This window comes from Gorilla gorilla, chromosome 7, assembly GCF_029281585.2.
Source record: "Gorilla gorilla gorilla isolate KB3781 chromosome 7, NHGRI_mGorGor1-v2.1_pri, whole genome shotgun sequence".
NCBI classification, from domain to species: domain Eukaryota; kingdom Metazoa; phylum Chordata; class Mammalia; order Primates; family Hominidae; genus Gorilla; species Gorilla gorilla.
In genome coordinates this window covers 98,424,035-98,451,000 of record NC_073231.2, presented here as the reverse complement: position 1 = coordinate 98,451,000, position 26,966 = coordinate 98,424,035, and the positions used below count along the sequence as shown (strand labels likewise).

Genomic DNA, 26,966 nt, shown 5'->3' with positions numbered 1-26,966 from the left:
TCTATTCATATATACCTATGATAAAGTTTAATTTAAAAATTAAGCACAGTATATTATTAATAACAATAACTAATAATAAAATAGGAACATTATACTTTAATTAAATTTATGTAAATATAGCCTTTCTCTCTCTTGAAATACCATAATATTTTTGAACCATGGCTGATGTGGGTAACTGAAATTGCAGAAGGCAAAACCATGGATGAAGGGGGACTACTACATACATATATATTTATGAATGTATGTATATAAATACATAAATATTTACTCATTTTTGTTGTTGTTGCTGTTGTACATCTTTTATCTTTCTGTCCCAAGTGTTTAACATTTGTCCTCTGATCTACCCATTGTCCACCTAGCAGCCCCTTCTCCTACCCCTCTCTGGCCCTTGCCATGATTTTCTAGACCTACTGACTTCTTTGAATACCTAGAACTTGCCACGCCCTCTCTGATTTTTAGGTCTTTTTGCACACACTGTAGAATCTATAAGAATTCTCTCCCAATCCCCATCCTCCTCATCTTTTTTCTTCTATTTAGTTCTCATTTATCTTTCAGAATTCAACTTTAATTTCACTTTTTTTGGAAAGCCCATCCAGATGCCACAGCCTAAGGTGCCATAAACTCCTAGAACATGCCAATCTTCTCCAGTGGTAAGATGCCACCCTTTGTCAATGCCTGGATTCTGTACTCAAGGAGCAAAGTCCTGGATCTGTTTTGCTCACCTCTAATACTTCCAGTGCCACCACAGCACCAGATACAAATGAGGTACATATTAACTCTCAGCAACTGAATGGATTGTCATAGGGGATCTACTGATCCATGTGGGCCATGAAGCCCGGCCTTTCTCAGCTAATCTGAAGAGTGGGTTCCTGTTTGTTCCCTAATTTATCTATATAGTTCAGTTTACTGACTTTCATTTTGTTTTTTGAAGATGCTGAGCCTCTGAATATATATAATTAGATTAAGCATAATCCTTGTTTTATTTCAAATTGCTTAATTGAAGGAATTCTGGCAGGCTTTTTTTCTAGCACCACATTGTTCTTTTAGGATGGCAAGCTTTCTCTGAACATTTTCCAAGTGTGTGCCCATTTAAATATTTACCTGGACCTGTCGTTTGTTTTTGAGAAACTTTTTTGAAAATTAATTCTGAGTGCAAATTATGGCTATGTAATCCATTTGGACAAAAGCAAGCTGGTTGCCAGGTTACCATTTTAAATGGGTTCATAAAATAGTGCTTGGTAATATTACTTTAATCCGCTGTTTACTGTACCTGGCAACTGTCCTTGTCGTGTGCTTCAAAAGCATTTAGATAGGATGTGGTTACTAATAACCAAGGCACCACCACCGCTGGGTAAATAGGATTAGAGTGAGAGCAAGATATTTTGCTGCTCATAACATGCATTTAAATACATGGGAGTCAAATTTGGCAAACTGGATGAAGGTCCTTTTACGTAGATGAAAGCTTTTCTTGCCCAGGATATTTTATTTATCAGAATCATGTAAGGGCACTTAACACTTGAGGAAATGCTGTCATATTTGGTTCTGCTTCTTACAACTTTCAGAAAAGAGGACGAGACACACGGTGAGAAAATCAGCATGGCACCCGGCTCGGCGTGCAGGTGGATGGACAGCCGTGCAGCACTTCTGCAGCTGTGCCTCTCCGGCAAGCATCTAGGGCTCCTCAGCTGTGCTCAGAACCCAGAAATAGATACTTTCCCTTCACTTCCTTTCCTGACTCACCTCAGATATAATGAGACTTTCCGCTTACAAAAAGTACAGCTTTATTTTTATGCTCACAAAATCACCTGATAACATTAGGATGCCAAGGATTAAATGCAGACAGCATGATTTTTTCTCCAATGGACCCCACAAACATGGCCTGGGTACCTACCCTGTGCCACATTCTTTTCGCCTCACTATTCTCACAGTCTCCTTTTTAAAGAAAGAGCTACCCTTCCTGACTCCTTTTGAAAAGAGTTGAAGTGTCTGTATACAAAAGTTCTTGCATAGGTTTTGGTGTGATAAAGCAGAACAATTTTTAATATTTTGCTTACAGCAGAGTCAGGCAAGGTGTTCACCAATGGTTGGCCTTTTCCTCCTGGGCACACAGCTGAGCTACATGTCTAGCCTCCCTTAGGAGCAGCTTGGGGATTGGATTGTGGCCAAGGTAATGTGGGTAAAGGGGTGTGCACCCTTTCCAGGCCTGGCCAGTAAAACCTGCTCAACCCTCTACACTCTGCCTGCTGCCTGTAGGGGGTGTGTGTGAGGTCTCCAAGGCTTTAAATGGAAGGATCTCAAGTAGAGTGTCCTCCTGGCTACCACTGAACCGTGCTATGAGAAGAAATCAACTTGTATTTTATAAAGCTGCTGAGATTTGGGGTACTTTGTTGGAGGAGTTAACCCAACCCGACAATTGTGTGCCCCTTAATCCTTATGACACTCACAAACTCATGAAATGGCTACTGTGAAACAAAGCAATAGTCAGCAGTGAATCTAACATGCCACCTGAATGGGAGGGTGGAATAATCCAGAGTAGGTGCACCTCTTTAGCCTGACTTCATCGTTTTAATACAGTGATGGTGGGAACCAGAAGTCCATGCGACCTGTCCCCTGCTCTATTTGCCAGATGCAGCATGTACCTCCTCAAAATGCTCCTGCAAACTTTTGTATCCTTTATAAACCACATATACGTTGATAATTTTGAGTTCTCATACCAAAGAGGCAACTGTATTCATGTCCTAGTCTTCTGTCCTTCTATACAAGAACATTTTCTTTAATGCTTAAAGCAGCTAGATTTGACCTCAGGTTCTCAGGATCATCACAGGCTTTTGGAATCACAAAATGTGTTCACAAAAATTGTGTCTCACAGGTCCGTTCAGCTTATAACTCTTTGCCTAAGCTGAAAAATATGTCCTTGAAGAAAACAAAATCAAGAGTAGATTTGGCAATGATTCAGTTAATCTGCTCATGATAGCCAGAGAAACCAGGTAATTCAAGCTGAAAAAGAAAATTCACTTAGATAAGGCATTTTCAGTTAGGACCATGCAGGAACATCTGCCTGCTTTTAGGCTATTGCATTTTTGAAGAAGTGTTTTATTTTCTTGGGAAATACAAGTATAGAAGAAGTATCCAAGTACTTGAAATAACCTTTTCTCTCCCCAAATAACCTTGAGCTATCAAGTCCCAGCAAGGAGGCAGGCATTTCCCCTCTGAAAAGGGATGGTTTTAGTTTCTGGCAGTTATGCTTAAGAAGAAGGGGGAAAACTCCTTATTTTCCTTCCCAGCTATACTATAGCCCTAAAAATAACTCAGCCACAGTAGAGTTAGTATCCTTTAGCACCTGCATTGGTGAATCTCCCAAGGCCTCTAAATTCAATTTATAAAAATTGGCTCTAAAGTTGTCAAAGGGCTGTGGGATAGGGAAAATGGGAGATTAGAATCCAAAAGGGGCTGTGGAGGAAACAGTGGAGATTTAAACTGCCTTCTCGGTGCACAGCTGCCCCGTTACTAATGCTTTTGCCCGGGAACATCTGCCTGGGGCCTCACTACATACCCAGGGTGCAGGCCGAGGGTTCAGTAGTGCAGACCGTGAAGTGGGATTATCCTTACGTGTGTTCTTTAACAGTGGTTGGTTCCAAATGGAACTGTTGGTGATCCAGAAACAAAGTGGTCTCCTTTCCAGGAAGCTGTAATAAGGGATTAAGAAACCATAGAGGCATATGAACGTTTTCCATGCGACTTAGAACTTGACCAGACTCAGCCCTTAATCAAAGTTAATCAACCCATCTGAGGCAGATCAGAGAGGCAATCCAAACTGGGATGAATGCTAATGCCGAGGGGGCATCAGGGGCCTGACTGGTAATAGACAAGAGAGTCTATTCCTCCAAATGTGAGAGATGCTCCACTGTGCGTGGCCATATGTCTGCTGCAATCTGTGGCCTTATGGATGGAGAACTCTCCCGCCCCCAAAGCACTATGCTGAACATGGAACGAAATTGGCAGTGCCAAAGGGTAAAAGACATTCGCTGTGTTTCAAAGACAATCAAAATATTTTTAGTAACAAAGGGTTGGTAAATAAATACACCATGGGTGTGGACTGCTTTCTATGCTATTTGATCAAAAATGAAGAAAGAGAGTTTTTAATTTTTTTAAAAATTGGTGACTGTAATATTAAGGTTTTATTTTCTTTTAAAGTGCAAGAATACTGACATATCCAAATATTTACCATTCTTTCCGAAATTGCCAGTGGGGAGCCTCTATACACACCCCAATAAAATGGCCATTTTTCAAATAATGTTTGAAATTTTTCCTCACAGAGTGCCTTCAGAAACTGGCTTATTTTTATTAAACACTCAAGTGTGGGTTGCCATGCTCTATGTATGTAACATGGATTTTATTTTTTTCTAACTAGCCAAAAGTTTTAAACCTATGTGGCATGATTAAAGTTTGTAATCAAAGAGTTGGATTTGGGAGTAAAGGGACTTACTTAACTTTAAAAGTAACTAAATTTGGCGGGGGTCGGGGGGCACTAATTTACAAAGTAGCTCTAAAAACAGTGACCTATAGGAAATTCTTTACAAAATGGTAAAACGGTAGAATAGGTGGCTAGCTTCCAAAGATGGCTTAACAGGCAAATATTTATTTGCGTGTTTACATAATGGCACAATTATTTAAAAGGTCAGCTTGTCAGAGTTTAAAGTGGGCTTTTAACATGCACTTTCAGTAATGAAGGATAGGGTGAGCTTGACAGCCTCCTGCTGAGGACCACTAGCAAAGCATAAAAAATATTTTTAAACAAATTACTTGAAGACATCGGAAGGGCAATAAGGCATGGAAAGATTACTGGGTCAAGATTGAAAAAGACAGATATTCAGAAAGATAAATGTTGCATTTGGGGCCACTTCTTCCTAGCGGTATCTGCCCATTTCTGAATAGGTGGCTAAGTAGCCAAGAAGATTGCAAACAATGCTCCCAATAGTCTTGTGGAGACTGGAGGACAAAAACGAAAATAGAGGCACTGCTGGTAGTGCTGGTGTAACACCAGTGCCTTGGCTTAAAATTTCAAAGGTCTGTAGGAGAAAAGACTACAGGAGTAAGAATAAACCAGAAGTATACAGCATCTCAAAAGAAATGAAGCCCAGATTTAAATAATCTAAATCTTTGAAAATAGAGTAAGATAAGAGTGTATTGCTAGTGTGCAGAGCTGCCAATGAAAAGTCATCAAAAGTTATCTCCAGAGGAAGACAATGTCAGTATTGGACTAATCTTATCTCCATAATTTTTCATATACAATGTTCAGCACTCAATCAAAATAATCAGATGCATAAGCAGACAAGAAAGCATAAGGAGGTAAACACTACAGAAACACACATTCAAAACGACAAATGAAGACTAGAATAGTTACGTTCAATATATTTAAGGAGAAAACACATATTATTGAGAAGTTCACCAGAGATCTTGAATTATAGAAAAAAATGAACTATATAGAAATTATCTCAGTGGAGGTAACAGTACATTAGACACAATTGAAGAACAAATAAGCAAACCAACAGATGGATCAGAAGAAACTATCCAAACTAATGGTGAGTAAAAATAATGTAAATTAAAGAAGAGAGGGTAAAAACATAGAGGACACTTTAAGAAGGTCTAATAGCGATGAAACCAGAGCCCTAGAAATAATGATGTGAGAAAATGAGGTATAAGTGACAAATGATAAAATGATAATTGCTGAGAATTTTCCACAACTGAAAAAAGCCATCAAGACACATATTCAAGAAGTATCATGAATCCCAAGAAAGATTTTTTTAAAAATTGTATCTAAATAAACTGCTAAAATCCAACAGGGAAAAAAAAATATCTTAAAAGCAGAAAGGACATGAAGAAAATATAAAAGGAAAAATAATTAGACTGACAACTATCTTCTGCAAAGAAAAAATAGAAACCAGAAGAAAAGGCAGTAACATTTTTAAATACAAGAAAGCAAATAACTGTCAACTTAGAATTTAATACTCAGGGATAATATCCTTCAAGAATGAAAGTTAGGCTGGGTGCGGTGGCTCACGCCTCTAATCCCAGCACTTTGGGAGGCAGAGGTGGGTGGATTGCTTGAGGTCAGGAGATCAAGACCAGCCTCATCAACATGGCGAAACCCCGTCTGTACTAAAAATACAAAATTTAGCTGGGCATGGTGGCGGGTGCCTGCAATCCCAGCTACTCTGAAGGCTGAGGCAGGAGAAGCACTTGAACTGGGGAGGCAGAGGTTGTAGTGAGCTGAGATAGTGCTACTGCACTCCTATCCAGCCAGTGCAAGAGAGTGAGACTCCATCGAAAAGAAAGAAAGAAAGAATGAAAGAAAGAAAGGAAGGAAGGAAGGAAGGAAGGAAAAGAAAAAAACTTTAAAATGAAACAAATTGAGAAAATTCATCACTAGCAGACCTGAACTAAAAGAAACACCAAAAGATATTTTTTAGGCAGAAGGAAAGAGATCCCAGATGGAAAGTTGTAGATTCAAGAGGAATTAAACAAAAACACCACCATCAACAACATAAAATAAACATGTGGGGAAATCTAAATTAATGCTAAATTTAATAAACAATGTTAATAACATCTTCTAGAAGTTACAATATACAAAGAATTTATATACACGAGAAGTCAATGGTGTTCAAGTGTTCCAGGGTCCTTAGGTCAAAGGTAAAATTAGTAATTTATATAATGATTTGAAGAAATTTAGGAGTATACATGTGGCAATCTCTAGAATAAACAGAAAAGGAATAGGAAAAGCTAATAGGGTTAGAGTATAATTGAAAAATTTAAAAAATAGCGAATAATTCCAAAAGAAAATGGGGAAGAAAAGAAAAAGTACATAGAAAAGGCAGGACATAAAAAGCAGATGATCAACTTAAATCAAAATATAGTAGGGATTACATTGGTGTAAATGGGGTAAGCCATATTGTAAAGGAAATTCTAGCTAGTTAAATGTGCCTAGAAAATAAATAAACAATATAAGTTTCATAAAGAGAGAAATAAACCTATCATTATTAATAGATACTATAATTGCATATGTCAAAAATCCAAATAATCTATAGATAAATTATGGGAATAATAGGTCAGCTTAGTTGCTAAGTACAAGAACAGTTTTAAATCAGTTGTATTTTTGCATACTAGCAAAAATCATTTGGAATACAAAATTTAAGAAAAATAAACTGTTTAAAATATCATCAAAAATAGCCATTAGCCCTAAATAATTCTAATAAGAAATGTGTAAGAGCTCTATACAGAAAATATAAAGTTCCACAAATCAATAGTAATAATATAAAACCCATAAAACACAATAGAAAAATTGGCAAGAGGTTTAAACATTCTTTAAAAGGATATCAAAATGACTAATAAAATATAAAAATGTGTTCATTCTCATTAGCTATCAATGCAGTACAAATTGAAAACACAATGATATGCCACTATACACATTGGAATAGCTAAAAATAAAAAGACCAAATAACTATTGAAAATATTGAGTTCATGAGAATGTCATGCAATTGAATCTCTTTTTACTGTTGTACAGAGTATGTATTGTTATAACCATTCTGAAAAATTGTTTGTCATTGTCTTTTAAAGTTGAATATGCATGTATCATAGCATCCAGCAATTCTGCTCCTGGGTATACACCCAGAGAAAGGCATGCATGTGGGCCACAAAGAAACATGTATAAAATGATTCATAGCAAAATTATTAAGAGCAAACCCAAAATGAAGCCGATCCAAGTGCTTATGAACAATAAAACTGAAATTTATGTATGTACATATATACATACATAAGTATGTGTATATGTGTATATATATTTACATTTATCTATATAACAATGAAAAGAAATGAATTCTATATAACAATGAAAAGGAATGAAACAGGAGTATACATAATAAAATGGATTAACCTTATAAACATTATTGAAAGAAGTAAGATTCAAAATATGCATTCAAACATTTAATTTGTGTAGATTTTGTAAACAGACAGAACTAAGCTGTAGTCTTAGAACTCTATCATGGGTTATGTCTGAGACATCGTATTGTGCTTGGAAAGGCATGTAAGGGGACTTCTGGGAACTGCCAAGATTCTATTTGTTGCCTTATAGTAATTTGGGTGTTTGCTTTGTGATAATTAATTGTATGAAACCTTTATAGATTTGCACACTTTTCTATATTTGTGTTTTCCTGCTCACTAACTAGAGATTTAAAAAAATAAAACATTAATAAAGGGCACTTAGGTGACCTTTCTGAATATGTTTTCTCATCTAGAAAATAGTGGTTATAGCATTGGGTTTTCAGAGCTTTTCAGTATTTAATGAGGTTACAAATATAAAGTGCATAACAGAGCAGTTGGTACCTAGGACACAATAAATATATGTGTATGGCCGGACATGCAGTATGGCTGGATGTACTTGATACACATCGTTTGAGGACAATGGTCTTTTCAGCGCTGTTTTAGGCAAAGCTGTTTTGTCTCTGCATGTAATTGTAGCATATAATTAAATGGATTTATACCACTAATATTTTATTAATTAAGAGAAATGTCCTCTCTAGGACTTTTACTTAAGTATCTTATAGCAAAAAAGGATATAGGAGGGTTATAGCTAACATTCTGTTTTTGTAAATGATAAACTGTCTCAGATCCCAATCTTACTTTGTGTTTGTTGTATGAACTTGGGCAGGGTGATGTTCTTAATCTTCAGTTTCTGTATCTGCAAAATGAGACTAATAAGAGAACTTAAACCACATAGGGTTACTGTAAGCATTAAATGACATAGAAAGTGCTTACCACAGTGCCTTAAGCCCTCAATATGTAATTTTAGCTTAAAAAATACTAATTGCAAAGAATTTTGTTTTCTAATTATGAGCTAAGAGAAACAGTGCTATATTTATCTTCTAAAATGAAACTATCATTATCATTTTTAAAGATTCTAGAAATCTTAGCCTATAAACACAGAATTTAAAAAATAATTTTATTAACATCTTTTGCAAATAAATTATGCAATTTATATTAGAAAACAAAATATACTAAAATAATAAAAAATCTCACTGCCTCTGGGGGCAATATTATAGCTAGGTATTACCCTATAAATTTAGCCAATGAGTCTATTTTCAGGATATCAGGTAATTTTTAACTTATTAATTCAACAAACATTTAGCCAGTGTTAATCTCTCTCAGGTGCTTCTCTGAGCACAAAGATAAATAAGATATTGTCCATGACTGAGCAGCTCACATTCAACGTAAGAAAAATAGCAAGATACATTCAGTCGCTCACTCAAAATTTAAGGAGCACTGCTAGATGATGGACAGTCAATGACGAATGGTCTTTATGGCCTCTGCTCTTGAAGAGCACACAGTCCAGAAAGCATGATAAATTCCAATAATATGTTCTAAGTTTCATGATAAAGGACAGAAAAAGAAACAGCTGACTCTCCCTTGGCAAAGCAGTGGTCAAGAGGAGGTGACAGTTGAGCTGTGTTCTGAAGGATGGGGAGAAGTAACACCAGGTAAAAAGGCAGACGTATATATCAGCAGGTTTGGGGAACTGCAAACAGTTCAATGAGACTAGAACCAAGATGGATGCAGACAATGAAGGAAGAAGGGGCTGAAAAGAAAAGAGGCAGCCAGATGGCAAATGACCTTTTACTACCATGCTAAATGCATTAGACTTTATCCTTTGCCTGTGTATGGTTATTAGATAGTTTTAAGTAGAGTAGTGACTTGTACATGTTTGCATTTTAGAAATAGAACTCTGTTGGCAGGGTGGAGGAGGGTCAAAAAAGCAGGCTAGCCTAAAGACCACGTACAGGACAGAGAGGAAGGTGGAATATGTAGGAGACATTTCAAATACAGAGCTAAAGATGATAATGACTGCATAGGTGCGACTAGGAAAAAGGCTGGAATTTTAGTGGTGTCCTTCCAGCTATAGGATATGCAAGAGAAATGGGAGAAAGTTCAAGAGTTTAGTTTCTGGTTATCACAGTTTTAGGTGCTCAGGAATAAACAGAAGGTGTCCTTGAGATCAAGGATCACATTTTAATCTCTATAGATTATTGATATAAATCTAAAACCTTTTTCCCCCATCTGACAAATGACAGTAAGAATGTCTTCTGTTGTAAATTAAATGTGTTATATTAATGATTTTGCTTTTCTAATGAAAGCCTGACAAAGCCTTTAGAGCAAGAATAAATTCTGCTGCCCCTCTAAAAATGTACCATTAGATGTCTCCAAATATTAATCACTCCGAATATCAAAAGCTACTTTTCTTCCCATTTCCTCTTCCAAATGTCCCTAAATCTACCCACTCACACTCTTACCACTAACCCCAAAAGGCTTCCCCAAAAAGGGTTTTAGGTGGTATCTAAATATAATAAAGCCTTTAATTTTGACATTTTAAAGAGCAAAGAGACTTGAAGCTATTTGCCTACATTGGTCTTCTCTTCCTCCTGGCATGCAATTTTTAGTAAAAGATAGAGTCTTATTTTAAATTTTGAGTCTGTGGCTTCACTTTACAAAACAAATACTTTCATTATCCTAGCATGCAGTTATTTTTTTCTTGAATAGTCACTTTGTATGCATTTCCCTGATGATGCCATCAGCTTATTGAGGGTATCTCTTAAGTGTCTTTGGACTTTCTAAGGCCCTCAGTGTAGCACTTTGCACACAGTCCATGCCAGTTATAGTTATTTGATATGTTATTTTAACTAATAAAATGATACCATTAACTACTTTTAACAACTCAAAGGTTAAACTTAAGCTACAAATCTTGGATTTTATAAATAAGGTGTTTGAGTTTTCAAAATGCTGCTAATTTTCTTGGAAGACACATATCATGCCCTCACAAAATCAGCTTTTCAAATTCCTTGTTGATGCATCCTCTGAATTATAAAAAGAAAATAGTAAGTTTGATTCATAAAACGGGGAGAAAAGAGTAACTCATGCTTTGATACTCAGGGTATTAATACTATTTTTTTCCCCTGTTGTTGAACCCTATGATTTGCCAAAGGAAGGAATGAAAGCCATAAATACCATAGTGACCTCACTCAAGTCTTCTTAGCCAAGTGCTTGTCGTATTCATCAGGTGGCCAGCCAGAACATTTATAAAGGCCACAAGGCCTTTAAAATGAATTGGAAACAGGTTTGTTTCAGTGAAATGTGGGGCATATATGCTACTGCACATTGCTATTGTCAAGGGGCAGTCCACAGTCCCTTCTATTTTACAAAGTATAATTGAAGCATACCACCAAGTTAAAAAGGGACAGAGGTGATTTTTAGAATCAACCAAATCTGTTCCCTAAATATTAAGGGTTCATAAAACCTACGGCAGTTCCTGTATACATAAAACTTTGTTTCTGTGGAGGAGACCTGGTTTTCTCTCCTGAAGGGATTAATTTCCTTATAGATGATCAGTGGACTATGCAGAGCTACTCATCAAATACTTACGGCATCTAACAATGAGACATATATAGGGGTGAGATGTGCCTACCCATTGGGAAAGGAAGCTCAAAAAGGTTAAAAAAAGATAGGATTTTAAGGTGTGTCTCTAGGTAAAATAACACAAAAGCGACACTAACTTCATTCCAACTGAGTACTAAAAACGAGCTATTTCATACCAAGAGAGCTCCCTCAACAGTAACTGAAGTAAGATTTCATGAAGTCTGTCTTTATGTGGACCAACAGCTTGATTCTTTCATTGTTTGTTGATTACAGTAACATTTGTAGTCCTAGAATATTCAGAGACAGTTAATTCTAGTGATTCATATTTTATTTTATTCGACCTTTAAAGGATTTTTTAAAGTGCCAGTCATCCACTAAATCCATAAAGCTGCCACATCAATTGGTCCAATTCTTTGGTTGCTGTTAAGTGTTTATTGAATAAACCACAATATATCAAACACAATATAGATGAAGTCCACTCTAAGTTTACAAGCTAAATTGGCTTAAGCATTAGTCATAAAAAAGGTCCTAAACAAGCATATATTGATCAAATTTTAGTTGGTTTATGGGTGATGGACTTGAAGTGAATACCGTGAGGGAAAACAATGGCTAAAAGGAGTTTGTGGGGAGTGAAACTCTTCATTTGACTCCACTGTTCTCAGATTTCACCTGAAAGGTGTGGCCTGATGAAAAGCCTTGAATGTCAGAACATTACTGGGGCTTTGCAGACAGGAGATAAAGCAATTTAGGTCAAGAGAAAGACATCCAAAACAAATGTTCTAAAACCAGATCTGAAGTAGATTTCTCAATGAAAATAGAAAATTTACTTAAAAAACTGGGCAAGACTGGCAATTATCTGGTGATGCTGGTCAATACTAATTATGTGAGCAAATCTGAAACTGAGCCAAGGCAGCTTTTCTCCACTGTTTTGATTGAATATAATTGAATTAAGCATAAATTTGCACTCATGCTTCTGAGGGTGTGGCTATGAGTTCAACCAAGTCACAGACACAAAAACAGTGTCATGTCAAGCAGTTCTGCTTTGAGGACCTGGAAACCAGTTTATGAAGTTTGGTTGCCCTGGGGAATAGAAGGTTCGTATGGGTGATTTATTCCTCTAGCATAGACATGGAACTTTCTATGGCTATCAGACTCAAGGGTTCTATTATTGTTTCCTGGCACTTATCTGTATATAAATTTCCTCAAACATTTCTTTTCTGGAACAACAAAAATAACAAAATTAAGAGTTCTGGCTCAGAAAAAGCTGTGGTTTTACTGTATTTTAAAAGATTATTTTAGAAATAATGATATTACTGTGTAATTACTGTATTTACATTGACGTATGTCATATACAAAATCCTATTCCTAAAGCCCTGGACTGTTTATAAAACACTTTTGCATTTATAATCTCATTAGATTCTTATATTTACCCTTTGAAGTAGCTATTACTGTCTCTGTTTAACAGATATGGAAAATAAAGCCCAGGAGATTAAGTGGCCTACCCAGCTTTATACAGCTTGCAGCAGCAGAACTTAAATCCCAGCGTCCCTACTCCTAGCATTTTTTTTTAATTGCATTAGAATATCTACTAGAATCTAGTGAACAAACATGCTGCGGAATATCATTTCTGGAACACTGGAGATCAACTCATAAAATGCTAAAGCAGCAATCTTAGAAACAGGTATAAACAATGATGGCTCTAGCAGGCTTTTTAATGAATAGAACCTGTCATAAGATGCAGAAAGATTCAGTTCCACCTTTGAGGCCAGCTTGTCCTCTTCCTTCACTGATGAGGTATTGGAGAGGAAATGGATGAAGTAGCCCGAACTCTGCACAGATGACTGAAACCTGGCCGTCGTCTTTGCACACGTACCAAACCCACCTCATGTACTGAGAATTCTTCTCAGAAGAGACGGTAGGAAATTAAGAGAAACATAACCTACAAGGTAAAAATGAACTTTTCCTTTGTAATGACAGTGGTTTACCAGGATGAAAGCCAGAGTGAGTCAGATTTATCTTTAAAAGGCCATGGCAATGGCTTGACTGGGAAAGCAAATGCTCCTCAGGTCAGCACCATTCCACTGAGACCCTCTATCCTTTTGAGCTACAGATGATAAACTATGATAGCTTTGGAGAATTGTGGTAGAAGGAGAGGAAGCAAAAGGAATTTGTTTACACAAACTTGCTCCCAGATGTCCTAAATTATAAATAAATAATAATAGTCATCTAACCTGTTCTACAAAAGAATTTGTAAACAAACACATTTGCAGGATAGCTCTTTAAATGAAAGACTTACGGGGAAAAACAGACACTAAATCTTAAGTGATGAGTACTGACTTTACAGCTCTGCTTCCAGCGTATTCGATGCTCCCTACCAAAGAGCAGCCTCACACAGGATGAACCAATAAGTCGCTAATTTTGTTCAACCTCAGAATCCTGTGAATTTCTTAGAAGATATATTCAATCTTCATTTGAAGATTTCAAATTTGGCTACTCTTTAAAATTTATTTGTAACTTTATTTGTAAAATTTATCTATAATTTATTTACAAAATTTATTCGTAATGATACTCATGGTGCTTTTGCAGATTTGTGCAGAGTGGTGAAAAACTGGACTCAACCTTTGTGCCCCTTCCCAGCTGAAGCAGAGCAAGACAAAGCTCTGCCCTCTTGCTTCGGTTCTCATACTGTGTACCACTGTCCTCTTCACCGTCTATTTTGTGCCACTTTTTTTTTTTTTTTGTATTTTTGTGTTTGTGGTGGGGGTTTTACAGTTTAAAATGGCCCTCAAGCATAGTGCTGAAGTATTGTCTATTGTTTTTAAGCAAAAGAAGGTTGTGACAATGTGCCTTACGGAGAAAATGTGTGTGTTAGATAAGCTTCGTTCAGGCATGAGTTAATGAATCAACAATATATATTAAATAAGGGTTCTTTAAACAGAAAGACACATAAAACAAGGTTACGTATTCATGGGTTGATGAAATCTAACCTATTTCCCCTAGAAGCAATGGTTCCGTATTTGCCAATTCAGTGTTGCCAGTGACTTTACAAAACACATATCTACAGCAAATAATAAAATTGGACTATAGTTTTGTTTCTAGTATTTAGAATTATCAATTATATAAAAGGCAAAACAATAATTTATATTACTATTCAGAACTACAGAAATTGTAGCTACAAACCCCAAATTTTGAATGTAGTGAGTTTTGAAAAGGGTGTATTTTAAATGTATGCAAACATAGGTAGATACATGTATATATTTTCAGGCATATTTTGTTCCTTTTAATGAACACTTAACTGTTTCAAAACTAATTCAAGTGAATAAAACATTTCACGATGTTGTGAAAGGGCAATGCTATCAAATAAAATGAAGCCCCAATAAATGTGTCCAAGCTATGACTTTAAAAGGAATCTGTATTTTAACAGAATTGGTATATTGAAATACAACCCCACATGAGTATTTTTTGATATGCATTAATTTTATTGCTGAATAATAGTAATCATTTGTATTTGCATGCTGATTGTGATTTTAAGGCCTATTCATGTGCATTAAGTCACTTTGATCCTCTGAAATGTGGGTGGACATTTGGGTTTCACCACCACAATTTAGCGATGGAAAGAGCAAATTTTGACTGGTAAAGTGACTTACCCATAGTAGCATGTACATGTCATTGTTGGGCTTAAAATTCAGAAGCTGTGGATAATGTTATATATTTTGCCTTGTGTTGTCATGCCAAGGTACGTTTCTAACCTTGAGAAGTTTTTACCACAACTTTTTTTTCTATTGGTAAAACTAAATCCAAAGACCATTGAAACTATCCTAAACGGATGGTTGTTAAATGTTTCCAATTTTAAATTTCACATATTTGAAACACTGATTTTTAAACCATAATTTCCCTTTACATTTGCTTCTTAGAAATGCATCATATCATGTCTATGACACAAGAAGTATTTACTGAGATGCAAGTTGAATTTGTTAACTTGTGTGTTATGATTCTAGGCTAAAATTTCCTTTCTTAGCAAATTCAGAATTGAGCAGTGAATGTTTAATTTGGGGACACATGTAAGTCTGGTTTATATTCTTACACCAAAGAATATTCAGTTTTATGCTGAACAGAAAGGAAACTCCAAGATATGAAAAATGCATGCCCCTACCGTAAAAAATGGTCTTCAACATCTTGCTATTATGTCATCCTTGAACTGATATTTTTAATGTGACTATGTTTGGTAACCATAATATTGAAGAAATTTGGAAAAAAGACTTTCTTTTTGCAGGGGATGTGGGAGCACAAGTTTACCTGCACCTGGCAAATGATCTTATTTTACATGGGTTCAACAGTCTGTGAGGGGGCAGATGTTCATGACAACAAAAGAAGGACAAATTAGACTTAGTTTAAAAAGGAACATGTGAGAATAAATACAACACATGATTATTAGCCTATTAAAGTGCTATAAGGAATAAAAACTTGACATAAAGGAGAAAGCAGGGTGGTGGTGTATAACATAGAAACAGGGAAGGATGACCGAGTGGCAAGATTTTGTCCAGTGAAAAAGTTATCTGCCGAAATTTCAACATCTCATGAAATTCTTTACAGGATTGAATTCTCACCCACTGTCTTCACCCAGCCCAACAGAGAAGAAGGCTCGTGACTGTGTAAGGTAAATATGCTCATTCAGAAGTTAAGAATTTTGAGGTTTCTCAAGAGGTTGACTAGGTCAGGGAGTCACTTAGATTCCTAAGACACAATGTTCATTCCCACAACATTTCTAATGTAAACATCAGATTGAGCTCAATGGACAAAGCTTTTCTTTACTATACCTATGTTGACATAGTAATTATAGAAGTTTCCATCAGAACGTTGAAGGGATAGAGTGATATATATAACTTGCTGCAAATTTGCTGGAACACGAAAGAACTTTGCTTCATGAGTATTTTAAAGGGATTGGGGCTAGAGATGGCCCTACTCAAAAACTCAGCATGGTGCAAAAGGGTAACCAAGTGAAGTGTGCAATTAGAATGCTTGTAGAGACATTCTGCTATGTTGTTGTTCTGTAATTATAATTGTATTGTAATTATTACTGATTTGTTCAGTGTTGTTTTGAGTCTTTTAGCCCTTCAAGTATTCTGCCAAACATTTAAGTATTAAAAGTGTGACTCAAACACACTAAGGTTATAAACAGCTTAGATTAGTTGCACGTGAAGCCAATATTTTCAAAGAACATTCAGTCATTTGAACTAAAGAGAGAACATGAAGGAAAGGATGGACTATCTTCAACCTTTAAAAGAAAAGTAGAAATGCAGCACTTTCAATAACCCAATAATTTAGTTTTTCTTAATTAAAATAAAATAGGCATATCGATAAGACACGTAGAACTTTGCTTTAAACACTCCTTTTGCAATTAATGATTAGCCTTCTAATGCCTCAGGTGTGAGTTATATTAATGTTGTGGATTAAAAACAGTATGGGGCACTTTTGGGAAACATAGTTGATTTTTCTCCCCAGGACAGATATTTTTCATTTTATAAGTATGTAGCTTTGCCCAGTAGACAAATTCCTAGAAAATTATTTGGAAAAAAAAAGTTTTTATAAATAAAAGCAGTTTCATAAACATTAAAAATGTTATGCTGTATGTAAAATTACAGTAAATTCTAATTACCTTTTTGGTCGAGTTAAATTTTCAGACAATGCATTATGTAAAGCGAAGTGGGTCTCTGTGCAGAACTCTCGGTGAAGGGGTTAATTCTGTTTTCTCAAGTGCCTAATTTATTAGAGAGTTACCTTAGGCACTGCAAGCTTCTGGCTCAACATGTACATATTTTTCAAGTACAAATTAAGGACTGAGAATGAGGCCAAGAACACACCGTTGTGTGCAGCAATAGGATGGACTCACCAACAGAGAAAGGCATAAATATTGCCTCAGATTTTAATAAGGATGAAACTCCATAAACATTAACAGTTCTTTCTTCAATGTCCTGAAAACCTAAGTTGTTACATTTGATCCCTGCTTAATATTCTGCATGTGTGAACCAATTTGGGTTGAGGTTGCATTAAGCAGGTAAGGGATTAAAATAAGACTCCTCTTTTATTTGTAAGATGTTTTTAAATAAAGTCTGTTTTATATGACTTGTCTTGGAATTTGTGCCAGGATGTGTATCTGCATACCCATTTCTGTCTACCCCATCTGATCTTAGATGGAAGACTAAATGGTAATTTTGCACACCATCAACGAATCATGTTGATTGCCCACCTTTCTTTTGCTCTATCTCTATTTTTTTAAAAATCAGGGTTAACTCTGGTCAACTGAGGAAAAAACTGAACAAATCTTTTGTAATTGCTTTGTTTTTTCATGAATTATCAAAAGTAGCCCAAATAAGTTAAAAGGTATTGGGGGTGTTGAGGGGGCATAGAGTATTACATTGGAAGCTTTAGTGAGAGAAAAAAACAATGGCACTGATTATTACATCCAGTTTCTACTACTTCTTTTACTATTTATCTGATGTCACATTATGTGTATATAAATGATTCATGTTTCCTTAAATCAGAGATAATTAGTTCAATGACTGCAAGACTATCTGTCAGAAGCAGAGTTCACAGGCACCTATGGTTGTCTTGCAAGTGTAGAGAGATACCTGTGCATCAATGACTGGATGTAGAATATATTAAAGTGCATAAAACTTGGATGGAAAGGTTTCATTTGGACAATAGAAATGCCATTTTCATGTATTTGCTAATGTAGATATGCAAGGTGAAATAAAAGCCAAACCTCTGTTGGATAGGGTCCATATCTACCCTGATGCAAAGAGAATCTCACTTTGGGTAATGGAACTCTAATATCTGTTTAACCATATTTAAAGGAACAATACAAGCAGCCGAAGGAGCTGCCCAGGACAGACTAATTTTCAGGGGAGAGAAAGACAAGGAAGACTTAACCCTGCCTCTTGCTCTGTGCATTACAAAGGCATCCGGGCTCCGAGGTAATAAGATTGACTTTTCTCTTAAGCACTGTCTAATTTTTATAAAAGCCCTTAAAAATGCCAACATGCAAATTGTACATAAAATATTTAAAACATGAGCCCTTCCTTTGAAAAGGTGAGTTAATGAATTCATCAATCAAAACTCTGAAGTTCTGAAAACCTCTAATTTACTCTTGCTGTAATTTAGTGAGAGAAAAGTAGCCTTCTGCTGGATAGCTCCACAGAAATGTAATTAACCTTTGCTTTTGATGGAACAGGTGGGACAATTGTTAGAGTAGGATGATAAATAACAAACACACACACACATACACACACAAGCACACAATTGTATAGGATTCTTACGCCCCACATTTTTGTGAGGACCAAAATTTGAAAATACTGTAAAAAATAAATTACAAATTTAAGCTGTTGCAATAATTGTTTATAGACAGATATGTAGAGGCAGGCAAACACAGAACAAAATGTTAACAAAATATAAAATTATTTCTGTTATAGAAATTGAGATATTTTCCCCTACTGAATTTTCTAATGATTTTTTTTCAATTGACATGTATTACTGTGAAATAAAACAAAATGAAATACTGACATTCCCATATTCTACTGGCAGGTGCCCATAGCTGATGGCCACAAGCCATCTCAGCAGCAGCATATTTTCAAGCAGAAGTTGTAGCACAATCTAAAGTGCTTTCATGGGGACGATGGGTCAGAATATTTGGCAGTAAGATGCACATAACAGAGATTTGATTCAGTTCAAGACATTCAAGGAGATAATTCTCTTCTCATAAGGTTGAAGTGTATAAATTAAAACAAGATGCTCCTAGCTCTCTCCTTCCTCCCATCTCTTGTCTTCTGCTGATTCAGGACAGAGTTGGTTTGTCTTCCTCACTAATTCTCACCAGAGCCCCAATTCTTTCTCTCCTTTGTGGAATGAACTCAGAGTCCATTTATATTGGATTCTAGACTATGTTTAAGCCTTGGCAAGAGGTTAGGAGGAGGGCAAAGGCATTTTATAACACGTGGAACCTTTGATACAATACAGAGGAGAAAGATTTACTCTTCCAATTTTTACAAGTTATTGCTCCTTTAATTAATTTTACTTCCACAGGTGAAAATGGATATACCATTTCTGGGAAGAGAAAAGAAGCCAATTAAAAGTGGGGCATGTCAGTACACTGACCAGAAATGAATGTACCTTTTTAAAAATAAAGAATCTGTATATTCCTGTGGCTCTGATTTATTCCTAAGTTTCTTGTCTCACTCATTAAGGACACTTCTTCAGCCACTAGTGTTTGTGTATATATATTGGTGTGCATGGCCATGTGTATCCCACGATATAAATATAAAGAATTTAATATTCTTTTTCACTACAAATGTAGTTTATATTTCAATATAAAACCTAATTTGACTAAGAAGCCAGGATTTATGCATTATCTAATTTCTCTTGCTATAGTAGAAATAACTAAATTCAGGTTGTAGTTTTAATATGTTCCTCCTTCTTACAATACCTTTCTTCAAATGATTGTGTGTCAATAAAAGTACATGTACATTGGAATAAATGGAAATACTGTAATAAATTATAGCTTCTAAATTCTCTTTAAAAAAAACAAAGTACCAAAATAAGCCAAAGAAATGTCATCTTTTTAAAGTATTGGACTATGTTAAAAAGACTCTATCATCTATCTATCATCTATCTATCTACCTGATATAGATACATAAGCTATATGTATCTGTATAAATACAAATATAGATAGAGTCAGGGCTGGTCATGTGTGTGAGTGTGTGTATGCATATATATGAACCTATATAATAAATTAACTATTAGAGAGGTCCTAGAACCATTTCAATTTCTCTCCCATCCCACAATACTTTTGTTTCTTCTTTTTTTGTTGTTTTGAGAGCATATTTTTAGTGGGAGATGCTGTTGTTTGTGCTTTGTAATGATGAAAACTTCTGTCTTTTTGTTTTTAATCAGTTCCCACACACCGACTGTGTGGCTCAAAGTGTAATATGGCTGTTTTTCTTAAACTAGTGAGCAAATATGAGACTGTGTATATTAGCCTTCATGGTCCTGCTCACACACAGCAAAGCTGATCTTTAGTTTTATCATACCTTATAATTGTTCAAACAAAAATGGTCAGAGTGCTGTGAGTGTTGGGTTTGGCAACCAACACAGTTTCATATGGTAATGAGATTTCCCCCCTGTAGGAGGGCTATGAACTGCTAATTAGCATCTATGACCTAATATTCTTTAGCAACCAAGAGTAATAGCAGTAATTTCCAGTTTTATGCAGAGTACAAGTCTCTAATATTACCAACACTTTTGTTTCATTTATAATTAACTGCATGCAATTATTACAGTCAAGAAAGTAAATCCTAATGTTCCTAGGTAATAAAAAAAAGAAATTATGTTTGTAAAACTTGTATGTGTGTCATGCTGACTGACTGGAGTTCTTTGGAAGCCCTGAGGATCTTTATCTATCAATTAATTTTTCTTTTTGTCTATACCGATATCACCCTTAATTTTAATTTGTAATTTTTAGTTTACTACTTAATTCTTTGTTCTTTGCTTGAAAACTCATATTTATTAGACCCGCTTTTAAGTTCATGAACAAAGAAAACATTTAAAAGCTAGTAACTAGGGCAAAATGTTCTGATATTAGCTGACAATGTGTTTCAAGAGACCGGTAATGCATACCTCTTAGGTAGGGATATACTTTGCACAGGAAGAATGTTTTATGAGGTGGGAATAAAGGAATTTTATTTGAGGTTCTCCCATGAAAGTTATGCTTCTGTGAATGTCAGTAAAATTGTTCTATAATAATTAAAAATGACATTTGAGAAAATTTCCTACTTTAAAAAAGGAGTTAAACCTTATTTATCTAAAATTGTGAAGGACTACAATTTTCTGTAGGAGAGATTTTTCCCCAGATAATATACCCCTTAATACACCAAACTGTATTTTAAATATTTTGATGTTTATTTTCTGAAAATAAAATTAATCTCATGCTTTTCTCTGCATCATTTTCTAAGGTTCTGGATGACACTTCCTGTGCAACAGGGATGTCAAATTAGGTCTTTATCAAGTTAGATGGGTGTAGTTTTTAGAGTCTTTATCTCCACTACCACACCAAGAAAAATTCTACTTTTCTGCCTTCTGTACTGTACTGTACTGGATTTTTACCTCCAAGTCTACTCATAAAACATATTTTGTTGCTCAATCTTAGCCTTTAAAAAGTTTCTGCTTTAGAAAACAGAATATCTATATACTTTAATGGCTTTTTTGAATAAGTAGGGTCATCTTTATGCACATCAATTATATTATACAGAAGTATAATAGTGTAATTAACATTTAGATGCTTGCTCCTTACCCCCACACTGAATGGCTTCAGATATCTGTGCTTTTGTGCTTAATATTCCTTGTTTCCTCCTTGATTGACAATTGCAACTTAATCCTACTGTAACCACCTTAAGTCATCTCTATTTCTAATTCTCATCTATTTTAAGGCCAATGAAGAACGGAAGGTGGCCAAGGGAAACCATATGACAAAGTTCAGTAAATCCTAATGTGATGATATAAAAGCACATGGTGAAACTGTCAAATACTCTAAAACCGTAAAGCATTGCTATTAAACAGAACTGGACCAACAGGTGGGGAATATAATAATGTAGACTTAAGCACAAAGTAAAGAAATACTTATTCAAGGTCTGTTCCAAGATGGCTGAATAGGAACAGCTCCGGTCTGCAGCTCCCAGCATGATAGACCCAGAAGATGGGTGATTTCTGCAATTCCAACTGAGGTACCTGGTTCATCTCACTGGAACTGGTTGGAAAGCGGGTGCAGCCCACGGAGGGTGAGCTGAAGCAGGGCGGAGCATCACCTCACCTGGGAAGCACAAGGGGTTGGAGATTTCCCTTTCCTAGCCAAAGGAAGCCATGACCTGGAAAAATGGGACATTCTCGCCTAAATATTGGCTTTTCCAATGATCTTAGCAAATGGCACACCAGGAGATTATATCCTGCACATAGCTCAGCGGGTCCCACACCCACAGAGCCTTGCTCACTGCTAGTGCAGCAGTCTGAGATCGATCTGCAAGGCAGCAGCTTGGCAGGGGGTGGGTTGTCCACCATTGCTGAGGCTTGATTAGGTAAACAAAGCAGCCTGGGAAGCTCGAAGTGGGTGGAGCCCACTGCAGCTCACCAAGGCCTGCTCCCTCTGTTGACTCCACCTCTGGGGGCAGGGCATAGCTGAAAAAAGGGCAACAGAAACTTCTGCAGACTTAAATGTCCCTGTCTGACAGCTCTGAAGAAACGAGTGGTTCTCCCAGCATGGTATTTGAGCTCTGAAAACGGTCAGACTGCCTCCTCAAGTGGGTCCCTGACCCCTCGTGTAGCCTATCTGGGAGACACCTCCCAGTAGGTGCTGACTGACACCTCATACAGGTGGGTGCCCCTCTGGGACGAAGCTTCCAAAGGAAAGGGCAGGCAGCAATATTTGCTGTTCTGCAATATTTGCTGTTCTGCAATATTTGCTGTTCTGAAGCCTCCGCTGGTAATACCCAGGCAAACAGTGTCTGGAATGGACCTCCAGCAAACTCCAACAGACCTGCAGTTGAGGGACCAAATGGTTAGAAGGAAAACTAACAAACAGAAAGGAATTGCACCAACATCAAGAAAAAAGACATCCACACCAAAACCCCATCTCTAGGTCACCAACATCAAAGACCAAAGGTAGATAAAACCACAAAGATGGGGAGAAACCAGAGCAGAAAAACTGAAAATTCTAAAAACCAGAGTGCCTCTTCTCCTCTGAAGAATCGCAGCTCCTTGCTGGCTACGAAACAAAGCTGGAAGGAGAATGACTTGACAAGCTGACACAAGTAGGCCTTAGAAGGTCGATAATTTCAAACTTCTCCGAGCTAAAGGAGGATGTTGAAACCCATAGCAAGGAAGCTAAAAACCTTGAAAAAAAGATTAGATGGATGGCTAACTAGAATAAACAGTGCAGAGAAGACCTTAAATGACCTGATGGAGCTGAAAACCATGGCACGAGAACAACGTGATGCATGCACAAGCTTCAGTAGCCGGTTCGATCAAGTGGAAGAAAGGGTATCAGTGATTGAAGATCAAATTAATGAAACAAAACAAGAAGAGAAGTTTAGAGAAAAAAGAGTAAAAAGAAATGAACAAAGCCTCCAAGAAATATGGGACTATGTGAAAAGACCAAATCTACGTTTGATTTAGGTACCTGAAAGTGATGGGGAGAATGGAACCAAGTTGGAAAACACTCTTCAGTATATTATCCAGGAGAACTTCCCCAACCTAGCAAGGCAGGTCAACATTCAAATTTAGGAAACACAGAGAACACCACAAAGATACTCCTCAAGAAGAGCAACCCCAAGCACCACATAATTGTCAGATTCACCAAGGTTGAAAGGAAGGAAAAAATGTTAAGGGCAGCCAGAGAGAAAGGTTGGGTTACCCACAAAGGGAAGCCCGTCAGACTAACAGTGGATTTCTCAGCAGAAACTCTACAAGCCAGAAGAGAGTGGGGGCCAATATTCAACATTCTTAAAGAAAAGAATTTTCAACCTAGAATTTCATATCCAGACAAACTAAACTTCAAAAGTGAAGGAGAAATAAAATCCTTTACAGACAAGCAAATGCTGAGAGATTTTGTCACCACCAAGCCTGCATTACAAGAGCTACTGAAGGAAGCACTAAACATGGAAAGAAACAACAGGTACCAGCCACTGCAAAAACATGCCAAACTGTAAAGACCATCGATGCTAGGAAGAAACTGCATCAACTAACAGGCAAAATAACCAGCTAACATCAAAGTGACAGGATCAAATTCACACATAATAATATTAACCTTAAATGTAAATGGGCTAAATGCCCCAATTAAAAGACACAGACTGGCAAATTGGATAGTCAAGACCCATCAGTGTGCTGTATTCAGGTCTCATGTGCGGAGACACACACAGACTCAAAATAAAGGGATGGAGGAAGATCTACCAAGCAAATGGAAAGCAAAGAAAAGCAGGGGTTGCAATCCTAGTCTTGGATAAAACAGACTTTAAACCAACAAAGATCAAAAGAGACAAAGAAGGCCATTACATAATGGTAAAGGGATCAATTCAACAAGAAGAACTTACTGTCCTAAATATATATGTACCCAATACAGGAGCACCCAGATTCATAAAGCAAGTCCTTAGAGACCTACAAAGAGACTTAGACTCCCACACAATAATAATGGGAGACTTTAACACCCCATTGTCAACCTAAGACAGATCAATGAGACAAAAGGTTAACAAGGATATCCAGGACTTCAATTCAGCTCTGCACCAAGCAGATCTAATAGACATCTACAGAACTCTCCACCCCAAATCAATGGAATATACATTCTTCTCAGCACCACATCACACTTATTCCAAAATTGACCACATAGTTGGAAGTAAAGCACTCCTCAGCAAATGTAAAAGAATAGAAATCACAACAAACTGTCTCTCAGACCACAGTGCAATCAAATTAGAACTCAGGATTAAGAAACTCACTCAAAACCACACAACTACATGGAACCTGAACAACCTGCTCCTGAATGACTACTGGGTACATAACGAAATGAAGGCAGAAATAAAGATGTTCTTTGAAACCAGTGAGGACAAAGACACAACCTACCAGAATGTCTGGGACACATTTAAAGCAGTATGTAGAGGGAAATTTATAGCACTAAATGCCCACAATAGAAAGCAGGAAAGATCTAAAATCAACACGCTAACATCACAATTAAAAGAACTAGAGAAGCAAGAGCAAACACATTCAAAAGCTAGCAGAAGGCAAGAAATAACTAAGATCAGAGAAGAACTGAAGGATATAGAGACATAAAAAACCCTTCAAAAAATCAATGAATACAGGAGGTAGTTTTTTGAAAAGATCAACAAAATTGATAGACCACTAGCAAAACTAGTAAGGAATAAAAGGGAGAAGAATCAAATAGATGCAATAAAAAATGATAAAGGGGATATCACCACTGATCCCACAGAAATACAAACTACCATCAGAGAATACTATAAACACCTCTATGCAAATAAACTAGAGAATCTAGAAGAAATGGATAAATTCCTCGACACATACACCCTCCCAAGACTAAACCAGGAAGAAGTTGAATTTCTGAATAGACCAATAACAGACTCTGAAATTGAGTCAATGATTAATAGCCTACCAAGCAAAAAAAGTCCAGGACCAGACGGTTTCATAGCCGAATTCTATCAGAGGTACAAAGAGGAGCTGGTACCATTCCTTCTGAAACTATTCCAATCTATAGAAAAAGAGGGAATCCTCCCTAACTCATTTTATGAGGCCAGCATCATCCTGATACCAAAGCATGGCAAATACACACAAAAAAAGAGGATTTTAGACCAATATCCCTGATGAACATCCCTCAATAAAATACTGGCAAACTGAATCCAGCAGCACATCAAAAAGCTTATCCACCACGATCAAGTTAGCTTCATCCCTGGGATGCAAGGTTGGTTCAACATACACAAACCAATTAACGTAATCCATCACATAAACAGAACTAAAGACCACATGCTTATCTCAATAGATGCGGAAAAGGCCTTTGACAAAATTCAACAGCCCTTCATGCTAAAAACTCTCAATAAACTAGGTATTGATGGAACGTATCTCAAAATAATAAGAGCCATTTATCACAAACCCACGGCGAATATCATACTGAATGGGCAAAAACTGGAAACATTCCCTTTGAAAACTGGCACAAGACAGGTATGCCCTCTCTCACCACTCCTATTCAACATAGTGTTGGAAGTTCTGGCGAGGGCAAGCAGGCAAGAGAAAGAAATAGAGGGTATAGAGGGTATTAAATTAGGAAAAGAGGAAGTCAAATTGTCCCTGTTTGCAGATGACATGAATTGTATATTTAGAAAACCCCATTGTCTCAGCCCAAAATCTCCTTAAGCTGACAAGGAACTTCAACAAAGTCTCAGGATACAAAATCAATGTGCAAAAATCACAAGCATTCCTATACACCAATAACAGACAAACAGAGAGCCAAATCATGAGTGACCTCCCATTCACAATTGCTACAAAGAGAATAAAATACCTAGGAATCAACTTATGAAGGATGTGAAGGACCTCTTCTAGGAGAACTACAAACCACTGCACAACGAAATAAAAGAGGACACAAACAAATGGAAGAACATTCCATGCTCGTGGATAGGAAGAATCAATATTGTGAAAATGGCTATACTGCCCAAGGTAATTTATAGATTCAATGCCATCCCCATCAAGCTACCAATGACTTTCTTCACAGAATTGAAAAAACTACTTTAAAGTTCATATGGAACCAAAAAAGAGCCTGCATTGCCAAGACAATCCTAAGCAAAAAGAACAAAGTTGGAGGCATCATGCTACCTGACTTCAAACTATACTACAAGGCTACAGTAACCAAAACAGCATGGTACTGGTACCAAAACAGAGATATAGACCAATGGAACAGAACAGAGGCCTCA

The 26,966-nt window shown here is 36.6% G+C and overlaps 1 long non-coding RNA gene across 1 annotated transcript in view; it reads left to right on the top strand.

Moving 5' to 3' along the window:
- LOC109027981 (uncharacterized) overlaps nucleotides 1–16,111 on the top strand; it is a 58,576-nt gene extending 42,465 nt beyond the window's left edge. Inside the window, exon 3 of the long non-coding RNA XR_008667722.2 lies at nucleotides 16,054–16,111. This is a non-coding gene — a long non-coding RNA (uncharacterized lncRNA). The remainder of the gene's footprint in view (nucleotides 1–16,053) is intronic.
- The last annotated feature ends 10,855 nt before the right edge of the window (nucleotides 16,112–26,966 follow it).